The sequence below is a fragment of the Apis florea genome, unplaced genomic scaffold, assembly GCF_048593485.1.
Source record: "Apis florea isolate Af1SG1 unplaced genomic scaffold, ASM4859348v1 contig_3496_pilon, whole genome shotgun sequence".
In the NCBI taxonomy this organism is placed as follows: domain Eukaryota; kingdom Metazoa; phylum Arthropoda; class Insecta; order Hymenoptera; family Apidae; genus Apis; species Apis florea.
Window position 1 is genome coordinate 4,474,159 of NW_028256773.1, and position 17,483 is coordinate 4,491,641.

Below are 17,483 nucleotides of genomic sequence, written 5' to 3' on the forward strand. Positions count from 1 at the left end.
ATGTCACTGATGATCGATATCGAGAATATGCAAACTGGTTTTCGCTGAAAACGATCATGCGACATCGAAACGCTTTCATCCTCGGTAGCCTGCAAATTAAATGGTGCTTTTCCTTGTAATCATGAGCAGTAATAATAGCAACACTTTCACTTGTATCTCTTGTAAACTTTTTGACTTGGGAAAAATGTGTACTCCCGAGATTTTATCGGAATTCTCGGTACTTTTAATTGTTCACGTAGAAAAGTTCAATTATATCCCTGTTTCGGTCGTTTCAATGGTTTCCAAATCAAACCATTTCTCCATTTTTGACAAATCTTGATGAAATTTTGAACACGCAACGAATATCGAAAAATATATAGCATTAATTATTGGACTCTGGGGAATTCTAGAAGAATCTAGGGGACCCTAAATACTTTACTTTTGATATTCTTTATGATATAAAAGTAAAAAATTTAATTTTTGATAATTTGATTTGTTAAGAAAAATGTGCATATAAAAAAGTTTTAAAAATGTTTGTTTTAATTAATTTAGATAATAAGTGTGTGTATCTAAATAAAAGAAAAATCCAATTAAACTTAATTAATCGAGATAAATGAAACAAATGTATATATGTATGTAAATAATGTTGGTAATTTCAAATTTTTATATAAAATTTCATTGAGAAATTCATCATTACTCGTATTCAATTCTGCGGTTTACTGTTCAGGATCGAAAGTCATTCACATGGTCGACGTTGATCAAGATTATTGCACGATTCTCCTAGTGATACTATGTATTCACTGTTACTTCTATTGTTACTTCAATTAACGCGAAAATTGAATATGAAAGGAATATTAACATAATCTTAATGATAAATAATTTTTTTCTATTTTTTCTTTTTTATAGTTTTTAAAACTTTTTTTTTTTTAAATATTTTCAATTTAAAAACAACAAATTGAAAGTTACATTATCGATTTTCTGCTGAATGCAAAATGAGAGAATAAAAAATACGCGGTGAAAAATTTTTTCAAGGCGATTTAAATCGGTACGATTTTAATTATTAAAAAATTAATTGTTGATTTTTATCATTATCAGTTGGGAGTGATTGATTATTCTCGTCGATCGTGGGAAGATGTTCTTTTCAACTTGATCTCTTCATTCAACCAACTTTTACTATGTATAGTACAAAAAGAATTATAAAGATGATACACGAGACGTTAATTAATTTCTGAATATATTACATGATTAAGTTATACAAAAATCAAGATGTGACCTATTACGTTTATTAACATTTTTTAACAGACATTGATATTTATTTTTTTTTCAATATTTTCATTCCAATTCCAGTAAACAAGAATCTTTGGTGAAATTTAAATTAACCTTCTAGGACAGTCTAGGGAATTCTAGACATCCTAAGAAATTGCAAAGGATTCTGCTTAACCTAATTTAAACTTGTAAGAAATTTTTAATGCACAAGTTTTCAATGCAAATATTTCACTTTGAATACAATGATTTATTATGAAATCTATGTTTTTTAAGCGTATAATAAAATCCTGTCAGACATTATCTACTGATGAAGATCAATCGATATGATATCACATGTAAAAGTTCAGATGACAAAAATCTCTTTTAATTCCTGTGATCGTTCATAAACCATTCATAATATTTATTATCGCTATTACGTTTAATATCATGTAAATATCACGTTTAATATTGCATCATATTCCATTCTTCTTTTTGAAATTGAAATCTCTTTGAAAAAAAAAAAAAAAAACGAAGATAAAAAAGAAAAAGAGGAAAAAAAAATAAACAAAACGAAATTCAATTCTTTGTCATTCGTAGATGTCAACGAGAAGATTTCCATTTTTTGTTTCATACAAATAAAATAGAAAATAGTTTTTATGTGTTGTGGAAGAGTCTTCTTCAAGATTCCTTGTTATTGAATGGATTCTGACGCAATTTTTCGAGAACTTGAAATGAAACTTGAATGAAACACTCCACAATGACCATTTTTTCCTTTTCTTTTTTTTTTTTTTTTTTTTTGTTAAAAAAAAAAGATCAGGTTCTCTCATCGACAAAGATTTAGAGAGCTTGGTGCTAGTGAAAGGGTAATTAGGCTAATATTTCGAGCTCATCGTGGGCTAACTTTGGGTTAAAAGAGCACATCCCCGATCTCTGTTTGTCTGTGAAAAGAAATAAAAGGTTAATTTGCGAAACAGGCAATTATCTACCACTTTTCCCTTCAACTATGTTGTAGACCAGTAATGTGTGTCATCATTAACATAAATTCTCATTTTCGAAGAAGGACGATTTATCATTCACCTTGTTTGTGGAAAATAATCTTATCAATTGTTAAAATCTTTTGCCAATTTTTAAAAATTTATATTAAATTTGTATTAAAATTTTTGAGAGAATATAATTAAAAGATTTTTTTTTAATAAAAATCTACGGGAATAATTTAAATAAAATTATTATTCGATAAAAAAAAAAATTATAAAAAAGAAATAAAAAATAAAATACTTCATTTTAATATTTCAAAGGAGAAATATTTTACTTCGCTTTTTATTTTTTTAATTTACTTTTATAAATTTGCAAAATTCAATAATTAGCAATAACAAAATATTAAAAAAGTATCGTTACCATAAAAGACAATTTTTTTAGAATGGCTAATAAACGTTGTAAATTTAGGAGGAATGCATGAAATATGAGAATCGTTGGGCCTGGTCAGATCCAGTTATGTTGATTTTACCAAACTTTAGTTATTGATTCCTGGAAACCGTGTACATTCACCGAAATAAAAGATTCGCAAATTATTGCGAAATGAATTTTTTGCTTGTCTCGCAGACGGTTAATTAAAAATACGTATTCATTCATCAGAAAAGAAGAATGGCCATTGTCAAGCCGATCTTATAGTTAGCCGTGTCAGTCGAAGATATAAATTGAGAATAAATTTCAAAAATAAACTCTATTAAGAAAAATTAAGAAAAATTAATATAATTTGATAAACGAATGATTTTCATTTATCAAATAATGCGATAAAATGAAGGGAGACGATAATTTTTCACTATTAATATGAACACAATAAAAAGTAAATCAAAACTGAGTAAAACATTACATTATCTAAAAAATTTGATCTATACAAAATCGAAACTGAAACATTGAAACAATGAGAAACGTTTATACACAAAAATGTTGTATCATCTTTGTTACTTTTGATTAAATTATGCCACGATTCTGTACGAAAATAATTTTTTAATACAAACACAACTATACTGTATATACATTATTCAAATAGCAATCAATTCATATTTTTATTAAATCTTAATTTCATCACTTTATTTACTATCGTGATTTATTTCATTATGCAATTTTATTAACGTAAATAACACGTCGTTCGTCGTAGTTTCTGGTTCAACGTAGACCATCGTAACATTAATTGCAATGTATATAAATGCCACCTAGTAGCGTTTTTAAGAAGTTACAGAGACGAACGGCAGTAAAGGGCAGCTAGTTTTATCACGTCAGGTTAAAACGGTCGAGAGAACGATCGAAGAAACGATTGCGAAAAAAATAATATCTTGTGGAGTTACACATGTATCAAGATAGATTGGCAAATGGAATAAATATTATTACGGTACGTATTAAGAATCGTTTTACTTTCTTCTCATCTCAAATATGCCTGAATAGCAGGAAGCGATGGAAAGTTGTTGCGACGTCACCAGGCGAAACTTTAAAAGTGATTCACCATGTGTTGCTCGTTCGGTTTATAGGTGTTTAGGAGCTTGGAAAGAATGTTTGTGTGAAATTGTGGCGGGAAACGTGATAGTGTGTGCGCACGAGAAATTTCGTTACTTTTACTTGAATGTGATAGTCGAAGAATTGTGAACGCGGAACTTGGAATTTTAAATTATGGTGTTAGGTTAAGACTGACCATTGTAATTGTGTTATTGATATCGAAGTAAATTTTTAAATTTGTTGATGATATTGTCTCGCGAATAATTTTATCATCTAAAAATAATGATTAATCCACGAGTTGTAGATTATAGGTTATAAACGTCACTTTTAAGCCAAATATGATAATCTAGTAATGAATTGACAAGTCAGAATTTGTAGGTTATAAATGTGCCTTATAATTTTAAGTCAAATTAACCAATATATATTCAGCAATCGTAATACGGCTAATCCATGCAAAATAAATTTCTTTTATATAATTTACAAAATTTTTCCTTTCAATACTTATTTAAATATCGTCAAATGATAAAAATATATATCTATAGAAAAATAATGTTATAAATATATAATATTATAAAATTAAAGATTTCATTTGTAATATTAATAGATTCGTAGTTTATATAAATATACAAAAATCAATTGCTTGAACTTAAGATTGCCCGATCACTTTCTTTACAGTTTGATTGCTCGTATCTAGGAGGAAGTAACGAGAAGCCGTTTCTTCCGGTTAGAAGACTGGTCGAGACGAATCAACTGGCAAGAGAGATCACAGAGTATGACCACAAGCTCTCTTAATCTTAGAGCGTGTTGCAATTAAGTTGTTTATTTCATGGACAGGTCTTGTATTATTATTTTTTTTTTTTCATATAAGAAATTATATTTATTAGCCATCGTTTCCGGATTTTCTGCGGTTATCCAATTAAACGAATGTTGTAATTTGATTTGTCACTTATATACGTATCGCTTATACTTGTAATTTTCTTTTTATACTTCTTCTATTGTATAAATATCATAAATACTGTAAATAAATATTATTATTACTAATTAATTAATTATCTTATCCGGTGTTTTTATGTTAATTTATCAAAAAATTAAATTATTGTATTCAATAACATATTTGATTATTGATACAAAGTTATATACAAAACTAAATTTTAACGTAAATTCAATTTAAATTAGATCACAGAAAATCATCAATCATTGTTACCTTCGCTATAAGAATATTTATTGCAGATGAATTATCTTTATATATTTATCATCGTAATTTACTCGATCTTCAGAATTCTCATATTAATGGTTGAGGGCAATGGTTTCTCATACGAAGAAAAAGTCTATATATTTTTTTCTATGATATTTCACTCCTTTATACTGAATTCTAATTATTGCTAAATTATTGAAACTCTGTACGTTCAATTAATGATATCTCGCAGAAAATTTCTCAATTCTGCGTTAACTCCTTTGTGTTAATTAATTGATAATAATAATAATAATAATTGAATATTTGCTAAAAAAATTTTTTTAATAAAACAACATTAAAAAGGAATATTACAAAAGTAATTCGATGAAAAATATAATTGAAAATAGAGATGATTTATCGCACGAAATTAAGTCGAAAATATAGAATAAAATTTTTTTTGTAGTCGAGTCTCGTTTTTTAAGAAAATTCAATAAATGTACGGGCATTGAATTATGCACGAATTTTGAAATTCAATTTTCTCGAAAAAGAATCTTCAAATGAAGAAATGTTATTTTATATTTTTCAATTATTTTCATACGAAGAATCAGAATTAATATCAATTACAACGAACAACTATTCAAGATTTAATTTAATAAAGTAAAATCTATAATCTATAAAATATATACATAGTAGCAAGTTTCTGAAACAATAAAATTAATCTCGACTGAGCTTTTATCTCGATTTATCGAGATTAATTAATCGTCCTTGATTTAGCCGTGTATTCTTTTAAAATACATCTGCACGTTTGTAAAACGAGATATATAGCTTCTTTATTGTGGAGAACGATGTGAAACCGATGGTAATCGATCGAAAAACAAAAAATTAATTATCATCAACCTTGAAAGGAGCGCATTATTCTTAAATTGGAATTATTTCTTGCTCGATGGATAAGAGAAGATTCGAATTAATTTGTTACTCAGAAAATTGAAACACGGAAATATCATTCTGAAATTTCTATATCTTTGTACAAAAGGTGTCCTTTAAGATAGAAATAAAAACTGGTTTTAATTGGTATTGCACATTTAACATAATTTCCAAATAAAAAAAAAAAAAAATAATGCTGGAGAATAATGAGCCATGAATTGTAAATTTTTTTTATTGTATTTGTTCTTAAAAAATTTATCCCTTTTTGACTTTCAGACTTGCTTTCAAATTTGACAGCTTATATAATATAACCTATCATTTTCTACATTTTTCCTGAATATTAATTTTTCTGCAATTGTAATTTACCTTCTGAGAAATGATACCGCTCAGTGTCGTGAAATTTTCGTTTATCGATTAATTTTGAGCCAGCCATTTAGAATTTTGTCTCAAGATTTACATCTAGATTTAGACATCATAGAATCTTGTTACATCATATATGATTTCACGATGTTTTACCGTTAATTGATACATGCTCCTCAATTTTACTTCGTAATAAATAAATTATTACGAAATTCATTGATTAAAAATATTTCTTTTCCTATTATATCAAACAGTTAATAATAATTAAAATCAAAATCAATATTTCTTTCATATCATTCTCAAGATTCCATATTTTTCCATATACCTTTATTTCTCGGTTCGTATACGTTTTTATCTTTTATCAAATAATTTTAATTAATTAAACATAAATACTTCGTGTGTAATTAAGATGAAAAACCACAACTTAATTCTTCATTTTATCTTGCATTAACAAATACACCGTCATAATCTTGAATTGCACCACCATTTTGTTTTCCAATAAACGTTCAATCTTGTCTGTGAGACAAGGAGGCGAAAAACGCCATCTACCGGTCATTAATTCTGTTCCTATTTGGCGTGCCTCGTGGGCAGCTAGCGCGAACAAAGTGATACGGTTCATTCGGTGTTAATGTACTCGACTTTCTCTCTCATATGTCAGTCGGTACGCGGTCACGAGTAGTCATTCCAAACCCATGGTCATCCTTCGAGGACACGACCAATATATCTCCTTGTTTGCGGTACGTCAAGTGTGATCACTTTACTTTCGTTCACAACAATTATTCATCATAACCTCTCACAGCTCGCAAATATTTACTCTAACGTTTCTTTTAGCATTTATCGCTACAATATATCGTTATTTGTACGATTCTTGCTATCCCATATTTAGCTGATATATTTTTATAAATTCGTTATAAATATTAATCAAATATTTGCTTAAATATTTTATCAGTGTTAAATGTTATCCTTACAAATTTTTGAAAAAATATAAGACAATAAAGGAAACTTTAAACTCAAACTTTAACTTTAAGTGTGAACTATAATCAAGATAAATTGCTGAACGAAATTTGACACCGATCCCTTATTTTTGGCCCAGACTGTGATAAAGCAAGCATTATTGTGACGGTTAAGGTCATCATTAAAGAATGATAGCTGGTTAAAGACAAAGAAGAAATGAGAGCTCAAGCATTTAAAGAAATTTATGATATATATATATGTTTCAGCATGAAATTATTCGCTTCATTGAATTCAAGTCGAAGGGAAATTCTTTCTCGGTAATTAAGATGAAATTTTCAAATAAGTTCTACAATTTTATATAAATTATTTTACTTGCAATTTAATCTCATGAGAAAATAAGTTCGATATTTTTTCGGTATATAACACCTTTACTACAACGTTGAATGCATTTAGTCGTTTCGAAAGAGGATGAAGGAATCGATCTATGTATTTGTCACGAAGACATTAAATGTACGAATTTATTATTCATAATATAAATTGAATTGAAAATGTAAAATTTAAGATGTCTTGTTTTTGATAATTCTTTTTTTTTTTTTTTTTTTTTTCATACAATATCTTTTTCCCGCTTATCTCATTGACGTTTATGATGTTTAAATATTAATAATGAGGCGTATAATAACCTTGATCGTGACTTACGGCAAAACGAGCATTTTTCGAATCGATTTTACTATTATTAATATTATTAATATTATTAATACACCATTAATAATATGAATTTTTAAACCAAATTCCAACAATAAAAAAACACGCAAAAAAACAATTACAATCGCTAATGAAACAATTAAAATTACACAAGATCTATTCCAAGTACTTAATTAAACCAATTTTCTTTCAACCGCGTTGACAGCGCGGAAACATTGTTGAATAACAATTCGCTTATTAAATTATTATTTATATACGGGACTCAATTATAATTAATTGATATCTCGAGGTTTCTAATCACAAACACACGCGAGATAGATCCTATAAATGTTACATATTGAAAAAAAATTGAATCTCATTCCATTATTTTTAAATATCGATCGCCGTCCAATCATGGATGTCCCTAGTCTTTATTTCGTCTCAGGGACACGTAGGAAATTATAGCTGCGCGTAAATCATCGTACACACGGACACAGTGAGTGGGGAGCGTGATCACGAGAATTTCATTACCTTGGTACATTTTTCCAGATCGTCGGCCATGCCTCAAGGAGTCCGGAAATCATTTTTATTGGAATCTGGAAGCGGTCGTTCATTATCTCGGGTATAAAAGAGGAAAGACATTCGGCGTTAATTTATAAGGGAACCTCGTGAACAGTGTGATGTATACTTTTTAAATGTCACCGCGTTAATTAAAATCGACGCTTAGAAGAAAAATCTGATTATCCCTTCGAATGGGGTGGAAGTTTTTTTATCGAATTTCCTTAAAAAGATTTAATCGTCATCGTCACGTTGTAGCGACAATAACTGAATCGTAATACGCGAATCGTTTCAAAATATGGATCAACATTTGTTAAATTTTAAGGCTCGCATGCTTTTTTTCCATAAAAAAATTTTTGCGCTTTTTAATAAATACACCTAATAATATATTGCCTAATAAATATTTCAAAAAAAAAAAAAAAAAAGAATTTAACTAGTGTTTTAAATTAAGAAGAATTTATAAATTTATGCCAAAAACATAATATTCTGGAATATAATTAATTTTTTCGTTTATTCTCGTTAAATACTTTTTTTTTTTTTTTTACTATTTACACTTGTACAAGTGAAAATTACAATTGGTTTCGGCTCATTCGATACGAAAAATAAAAAAAAAAAATGTATAACAACACATGAAACAGATGAAACGAGAATTTAAAAATTTCGTTGTTGCATAAATCTTTAAATTTATCAGGTTGCGCTTCCGCTGTGATATAGAAAAGAGACATGAATGAAAGCGCGGCATCGTATTATCGCGACGAAAGTGACTTGAACGCATGGTAAGATAGATTTATATTGTCCCTATCATATATTGGTTGACTCACGCTTATTTCGCATTCGGATTAAGAATTTTGCATACATTATATGCCATCTAAATTATTCACAAATTTCTCTATGTATATTTTTTACGTGCGTATAGTTTTTTTTTCTTCCTTTTTATTTTTCTTTTTATTTTTTTAATTCTTTTTTTTTTCTTCTTCTTCTTTTTAGAATTTACAGTTATCACTTGTACGTATGTCGTTCCCAACGTTTCGCATATGATTCATCACGCGTAACGTATTAATCCGACAACACACCCGGATATTACTACTATCTTTGGATGTAATAACAAGAGATAAATCGACGAAGATTTTTATCTACGAGTATGATATAAATTTCCTAGTGATTTTTGATTTTCGATATTATTCGTCCTCTTTGTCATAATCTAAAAATATATCCTCACTCAGTTTTCTGATATCGTATACAGCTATCTGTAATGGAGGGATATCTCTTTTAATTTAATTTTTTTTTTTTTCATTCCCTCATCTCTACTCTCTACAGTTTCATATGATTATTTATGATAATTGGTAACCGTGTAATTCGTGCAAATAAATCACGGTATTAAATGATGTGTGTAATCGTTATATTATATGTTCGATACATGATGGTTGTACTTGTACATTTTAATAAATGTCAGGGTCGTTTTTTTTTTTTTTTTTTTTTCAAGATCGATTGTACATCAATCCAAACAATGAAACGAATTTTTACAATATCGTATTTGTAAACGTTTTTACTTTCGAAGTGTTTATCAAGTACTAAAGTATTTGAATGGAAAAATCCTCTTTCTTCGAAATCGATAATTTTTTGTCCAATATTTGCACATATTTTCGCGAGGAAAAAGACTTAAGAAAAAAAAAAAAATCATCGATAAATTAAGAAAAATTAAGTTTTATTAAAATTGGATTATTTCGCGATACGAAGAAGATTTTATCGATAATTTTATGAGATTTCTTTTCAAAACAAAAAGAATATTTTTTTTTTTAAACAAATTGCTTGCATTAAAATTGAATAACCGCGTCTTCCTCGATTTTTACGAATATCCTCGACGAGAGAAACTTGTTGATTAGATTTTTTTTTTTTTTTTTTTTTTTTTTTTTTCAATAGCAATATCGTAAACCATCGTTCTTCATCATATTATCGTTTATTTAAATTCATATTTTTATATTTACAATTCTAAATACGGCAGTTTCAATTTAAGAAACTTATCACCGTTAAAATTTTGATTGAAAAATCATAATCTTTCCGTAGTTAAAAATAATTGGCAAATTCAGAATTGGCCACCAAATCGTCATAAATAATACAGATGAATCGATGTGAAAATTCTCAAAGAAAAATTTCTCAAATTTTCTTTCTTCAAAGAAAACAAGAGTTAGCAGCGACCATTCATCTTGCTCATTTTTTATCACTTTCAGCGTGATAAAAACGGAAATGAATCAGAATGAAAACAATTGACGATTGTACGTCAATTTTCAAGTTAATTTTGTTAATCGATGATCAAAAGTCGCGTGGCCAAGTCTTTGTTATCGCGAAGAAAGAAAATCGCTGCCAATTATCTTTGCTTCTGCTATGTTGCCCATGTTAAGGATAACTAAGAGTTGACCACGTGATGAGAAATCACGTGACTTTTATTTTACAATTTACCCAGCCAGTTTTCATTCTAATCATTTTTCTAATTTTAAATATTGCAATTGTGCATATAATAATTTTCACATTTAATTTTTCGCCTATCTCTGACTATTCTTGATTAATATCGAAATTTAATGCTATACAACTTGTAATGCGCATCTAAAAAAACGAAGAAGAGGAGGAAACATTCGATCGAAACAGGTGTTCCCTAGCAAATGTATTCAGTTGGAAGTGTTGTAACCTCAATAGGCGAACATACCGATAGGCGAAATATCTTTTTTGTTCCAAAAAAAAAAAAAAAAAAAAAAAAAAAAAGTGGTTGACATCGGTATATTAATTACACTTTTAGATATCCTAGTGTGCGTTGAAGATAACGAAACGTGTAGTACGAATAAAAATTTTTATATATTATAATATAGTTTAAAGGTTTATATTTTTCAGTTTATTATTTTTTTTTTAATCGAGTTTCAATTTATATACTAATTTTTATTATTAAAAATTTACACTTTGAATGTAATATCGATTAATACTTTAATTATTTTATATATTATTGAATAAAAAAGAAAGTAGAAATATTTCGTTAAATTTTTTTCGTCATATTTCGAATTGAAAATATTGAAATTAACCTATAATTCTTTTTTCAATTATCTACGCGCATTGAAACTTTCTAAAGATTATTTTATATCAACACAAGTATACATTCATCTCATTGAATAAACAATTATATCTCCGATACCTGTTTATATACTTTTTATTTTAATAACAATCTCTTTACTACAACAAATAGTCGTACATCAATAAAACAATATCACTACAACTTAATTAAATTCGAAATGATTCACTGTCTCATATACTTCCTAATATATAATTTAATTTTCTTTAAATATTTCATAAGACAATGGTTCAAAATTATACAAATAAATTCAATCTCAAAATCATACTTTATTCCCGTCCAAACATGTATCACACGGCAAATACTATTATTACTCACGTACCTTTCCCGGTACGTAATTAAAATGCCACCACCGAGACAAATTAACGATCCCACGAGAGCTACGAGAACAGCCAGAGAAAGCAACGACGCCCGAGGTTATTAAACTCACTCTTATTATAATATGTTCGCGAGTTTATATACGCGACTCATCCTTCGAATAACAAAAACAAACATGTTACAAGTGTCGACTAACAGCTATGATTGATAATGATCAAAAATCGACAGGAGAGAAGATAATTATTTATCACGTTCGAAGATACGAATGGCTCCAGACTGTCTGCCACGAATCAATGTCACTCGAAGAATGATTAATAAATCTTTCCTTTGATTTTGCAAATTCTTCTCGTATTTGCCTCCTTTTCATTTTGCTTTTAGAATTGTCGATTCGTTTTATGTAACTTGTCGCGTAAATATATCGCGGCATCTAATAGTAGTTTATAAATTTAAATAATGATAAAAAATATTAGAATAGTATATGTGAATTTCATCGTAATAAAACTTTATGAAGTATTCAAATTTTAATTTACTTTTAATAATTAATTTAACCTTCCTATTATGTTTCAGTATATACGATTCACTCGTATAATTAACTTCTCTATTGATTATATAAAAAGTTAGAATAAAATTATTTATTTCCATTAAATTGTATATTTTGGCAAAATTCATTTATTTTTGTTATATCTTATTTTTATGTTATATATTATATTATAATTAATCAAAAATATATCGAGAATATTTACAAAAAATTCGATATGTATATACGCGCGATATAGGTTATGTACGGTTAGTTGACGTTCCCCGTTAATATTACATATGCAATATCTTCAAGCTTCTATTACAGTGTTTCGAACGGAACAATACTCATTGTGAAACATTGTACTCCTGATAATTCCAGTTAGACTGCAATCGACCTGTCTACCAGTTAAAAATAACGGTGACAATGTGCGCACGCGGCCACGCGAGCCGAAAAACGCTCCATATAAAAAAAAATATGTAAAATATCAAGGATCGAGCCTGACTGATGTTACTAATGAAATACTGGATACGTATATAAGCGGGAGACACAGCAGTCGAACTGGTATAAATAATATTCAACTTCTTCATCTACATGCTTTCATAAATATGGAAAGTCAAAGGATTATGGAAATCGATATATTCGCGATATTGAATGTTCATTTCAATGATATTGTTTGTCTTTTGCTATTTTTTCTTTTTCTCTTTTGCAATATATATACACCCGGGGCGGATCGTTTCGATAGCCAATTTTAAAAGATGATCGTTTTTTCGAAAGAAGTGAGTCATTGAGATAAGTGAAAAGAAATTTATATCTGTTCAAGGATAACATGTAAAAATTAAAAGAATGGTTTTTAATATTTTTTTTTACATGACATTGTTTTGGTAATCTTTTGAAAGAATTTATATACGATTAATAATTATGTTGTTAATTAATCTAACATATAAATCTTTAAAAATTTTTATATCTATATTTTAGGTTATGATCATTGTAAATTTTATTACAATATAATTTATAAAAAATTCAAGAAAAATATTTTCATTCTATCAGTATAAATATAAAGTAATATATATATATATATATGTAAACTATATTATGTATCATAATACTTTAAAATTAATAATACATTTATTAATAATCTATCAATTATTTGCTTCAGAAATAAAACTATTTTATCAGAATATAAAAATCTAACCTCAATGACTTATAATGCAGAATGCTTAAGAATTAATAAATATCAAAAATGTCAAAATTAAAACTTACTTTCGGCTGCATCAAAAACACGAGGAAGAACACAATGGAAAGCAGCAAGAGCTGCGAAATATGGCGACACTTTCGTGGGGACCAATTCATATTTCACTCACTCGTAAATCGCGACACACAATTACGGTTTTTCGCGCATTCTTAGAATAAAGGAGAGCGACCAAGCCGGCATATAACGTTCTCACGCATATAGAGAAAAGAAGTGGTGGCCACAATCCGATCTGTATCGTTTGTACATATATATAATTCGGTGTAAATTTCTAGACTGCGTGCCACGATCTGCTCACTAGTTCTTGCGACAACACATTTACGACTTCCGCGATTCGATATCGTATTAATAAGTGCGCCATTTCTTGCGATAGTACCAAAGATATATCGCAGTTGCGCATGACAATATCGATCGTGGTATCATGGCTACCATTGAACGAACGTATCGATACATCGATTACTGCGCGTTGTTCAATATCTGCGACACATTTGTATACATATCGAGCCGGAATTTGATTTCTTTTCTTTATCATGAAATCTGTCTCGTGAAACTCTATAATAAATTACCTTGAATGTACAACAAAGTTCAAATTATTTTGAAATATATATAATAAAGATAATTAAATTATAAAATCAATTTTTTTAACATATTTAAATGTGTACAGGTTATGTTCATTAAAAAAGATGTGTTTAACATTTCATTTTTTTCTAAAGTAAATTTTCCACATGAGTTATGCGTTTTGTGCGTTATGTGAATAAAATATTTTAAATGATAGCAATATTATATATGTTTTTATGAATGTAAATAAAATTAAATAATTACATTAATGTCACACGATTAAATATTAATTTAAAAGGATATTAATTCTTTTTTTTTTTAATTCTTTTTAAGAAAAAAAAATGAAAAAACATCTCGCTTCATAAATTCAAGAAAACAACGATTAAATATTTTCGATTTGCAAAGCATTAATAAATCTTGTTGTTTATGTAAAGAACGGAAATCGTTGTTCACGAAGGAACAAGATCGGCATATTTCTTGCAACGATTTCAATGGTAATTCGTGTACCGATAAAGCTTATGCAAGAGTTGTTACCCGTATCTGGAGCAGAAATTTAAAAGGTGTCAGAGTATTTCTTGCATCGGCATGAAACTAGACCGGTGAAAAATTTCGTAATCTTTTCGTGACTTTTTATCGTGCAGAGGATGCATGCCCGTTTTGTCCATCATTTTAGCTTATGAAACTTTCGCAAAAAGTATTACGTTAGTTTTATGCATTACGAAACAATATAAATAAAAAATCTATAAATAATATGTTTAAACATTATTTGAATAACCAAAAAATAACAATATTGTAAAATATTTTCTAACATGCATAAATAAAAATTTAATATATTAAGTATGAATTTTTGATAATTATTTTGTATAATTCTTTGTCAAAAATTTATAAATCAAATTTATTTATTTAGACAAATTTTGAAGAAATTTTCTGAGATAACAGAATTCTACTCAAAAATTTTAAATTCTTGCATTTTGTAGAACATATTAGCTTTTTTACTTTGTAACATCAAATCTAATGTAAAAGTAATTTGATTAAGTCAGATAAGTGAAATCTACTGTAATATCTTCTTCTTTAGATAAAAAATATACATAACTTACTAAATAAAATACTTAGCAAGTGACCTTTTCAGTAGCAATTGAAGACCAAGAAAGCTCGCTTGCACAAGCATTCTTACAAATTTACTCTCTATTTAAAAAAAAACATTATAAATACGAGAAATTCTTTCTACTATATTTCAGATTCCTAACCTATTACGACTTTTAAAATGGTTACTGATTTTATTAAATGTGAAGGAAGAATTGTTTGTTTATTATAAAAGAGAATAACAAGTTGAAAAAACTGAGAAGCATTTTATCAACCATTCTAAAATATATTTCCATTAAAAGTATCCATATTCGTCCGAAATCACTGCAAAACAAAAGTTAAGATCACTAGTTCTGAAGAGTCGTTTGACAATTAAAAAAGAAATTCGAAAAAAAAATATTGACAAGTTGATCAGAAAAATAATAGTCTATAAATAGAAACTTGTGAGGTTATGTTTACCTTCCCGAACACCGAATATCAATGCGACGTGAAAGGATCGAGGATTACACGATAAAGCTAGTCACGGGTAAGTGACCTTTTCGACAGATAATCGGAAATGAAGAAAGAAAATCCGATTGCGTAAAAGATGTCACCGGTTGATCGTCACCTATGTCAGAGGTACCGCGTGTGCGCCCGCAATCCATGTTATGCAAGAAAGTAACGATGCAAAAATCACTCATGCGGGAGCTATCTACGCAAGGACATTCTCAGAGACAAAGTTTTCAGCTGTTGGCGCGGTTGCAATCATGTTTGTGCAACGTTAAGACCTCGACAATAGGGACAGATATTGCCAACAATTATTGTCGGAGACTGTAAGATAATTATTTCATATATACATGCAACGCCATATTGATCGCGTTTAATCCAACAATTATATTGTTCCGTAAAGGCGATACCATTCGGATAACGTTTTTAGAGCATTATTCCTTTCACTGACAATCGACAATTGGATACATGCTCGATGCATTCAACGATCATATTCTGAAAAATGATTTTTAAATTATTTTATTGAAAATTACTTGAAAATTATTGGAAAAAATTTTTCTTTTTCTTAAAAATTAGAATTTTATTTTTTAAATATATCGATAAATAAATTTTTTATTTTTTAGATATTTCTAAATTTTTGTGATTTAAATATAAAAAGATTAGAAGTTCCTTAAAACTAATGACCTCGAGTAACATTTTTTTGCACGAGTCTTTCACGAGTATTGAAAAATCGTGTTCGTGACCACGATAGCTCGGACCATCATGTCTGTGATGGGTGCCTTGTGATGCCTCAACCTTGACCTGTATTGAACTAGACCAAACTTTAAAGTAGGTTTTTATGCACATTTCGCAATGTTGTTCTCAACACCAATTTCACTTCGACCGTGACTCGAGTCGGAAAGCGACGTGATCCTATACGAGCTATGTATCATCAATCGTCAATGTGATCCATGGAAGTGACAGTTAATTTTGTTTCACTTTTTTAAAATATGAAAAAAAAATTTATCTTAAATGAAAGATTCATATTTATTTAAGGGAAAAATGGAAGAGTATGATCTTATTGTATTTGAATTTATATGATTTCTGGACTAATTTACTTTTTTTTAAATTTTTCTGAATCAATTTTTTGATTCTATAAATTTTTAAATTTTCCATTTTTCATTATACAAATTTTAAGAATAGTTAATTATCTCTATCTTCCTTCTAAAAAAAAGGAAAAATTATATTTATAGTGGAAAATTACATAAATATAAATATTATCTTTTTAATCTTTTGGAAAAACAAAAAACTAATATAAATATTGTAAATTTTTTTTTAATTCTTCAAATATTAAAAAAAAATTATTTAAAAAGATTTATAAATCCAACTATTATGAATTGTATTAATTTGAATTGATTATAAATACGATGCATAATTGAATGATGTATGTGCAAATCTTATATTAACATGAAAATGACATTGTGACAGTCTTGTTAATAATTGTTAATATGAAGGTAAATTATAGTTATAATAGAATTGTGAAACGTACAACATGCCTGTAGAATAACTACTATATGCGAGTTTCTTTTCGTTTGTCGTCCAAGAGACAATATGAATGCAAATGATGACATTGTAATGGGAGAACATATCTACCTATAATAAGCTATATGAAATATGGTATCAAGAGATGACAAAAAAGTACATAGAATTTGTTTAATTATTTAATAGAGAATGCAATATTTCCTTATTTCTGCTTAATTACTCTTTATTTTTACTCAGATTTTACTAATCATTTTTTCCCTATCTTTTT

At 27.9% G+C, this 17,483-nt stretch overlaps 1 protein-coding gene and 2 long non-coding RNA genes across 11 annotated transcripts in view; 2 read left to right on the top strand and 1 right to left on the bottom strand.

Annotated features, from left to right (window-relative positions):
- Positions 1-17,483, bottom strand: part of sona (sol narae metalloprotease) — a 63,582-nt gene that overhangs the window by 25,058 nt on the left and 21,041 nt on the right. The window contains exon 1 of one of the 9 annotated variants that reach the window (XM_086913692.1): positions 13,579-13,926. The exons of 7 other annotated variants lie outside the window; for them this stretch is intronic. The gene's annotated coding sequence lies outside the window, so the exon portion shown is untranslated. Of the gene's footprint in view, positions 1-13,578; positions 13,927-17,483 lie in introns of those variants that run through there. One more of the 9 variants, XM_003690606.4, reaches the window with a different exon arrangement.
- LOC147656783 (uncharacterized) lies at positions 3,473-4,759 on the top strand. The gene is made up of 2 exons (XR_015293887.1): positions 3,473-3,613; positions 4,390-4,759. It is a non-coding gene; the product is annotated as an uncharacterized LOC147656783 (long non-coding RNA).
- LOC147656784 (uncharacterized) lies at positions 6,736-8,752 on the top strand. The gene is made up of 2 exons (XR_015293888.1): positions 6,736-6,909; positions 8,357-8,752. It is a non-coding gene; the product is annotated as an uncharacterized LOC147656784 (long non-coding RNA).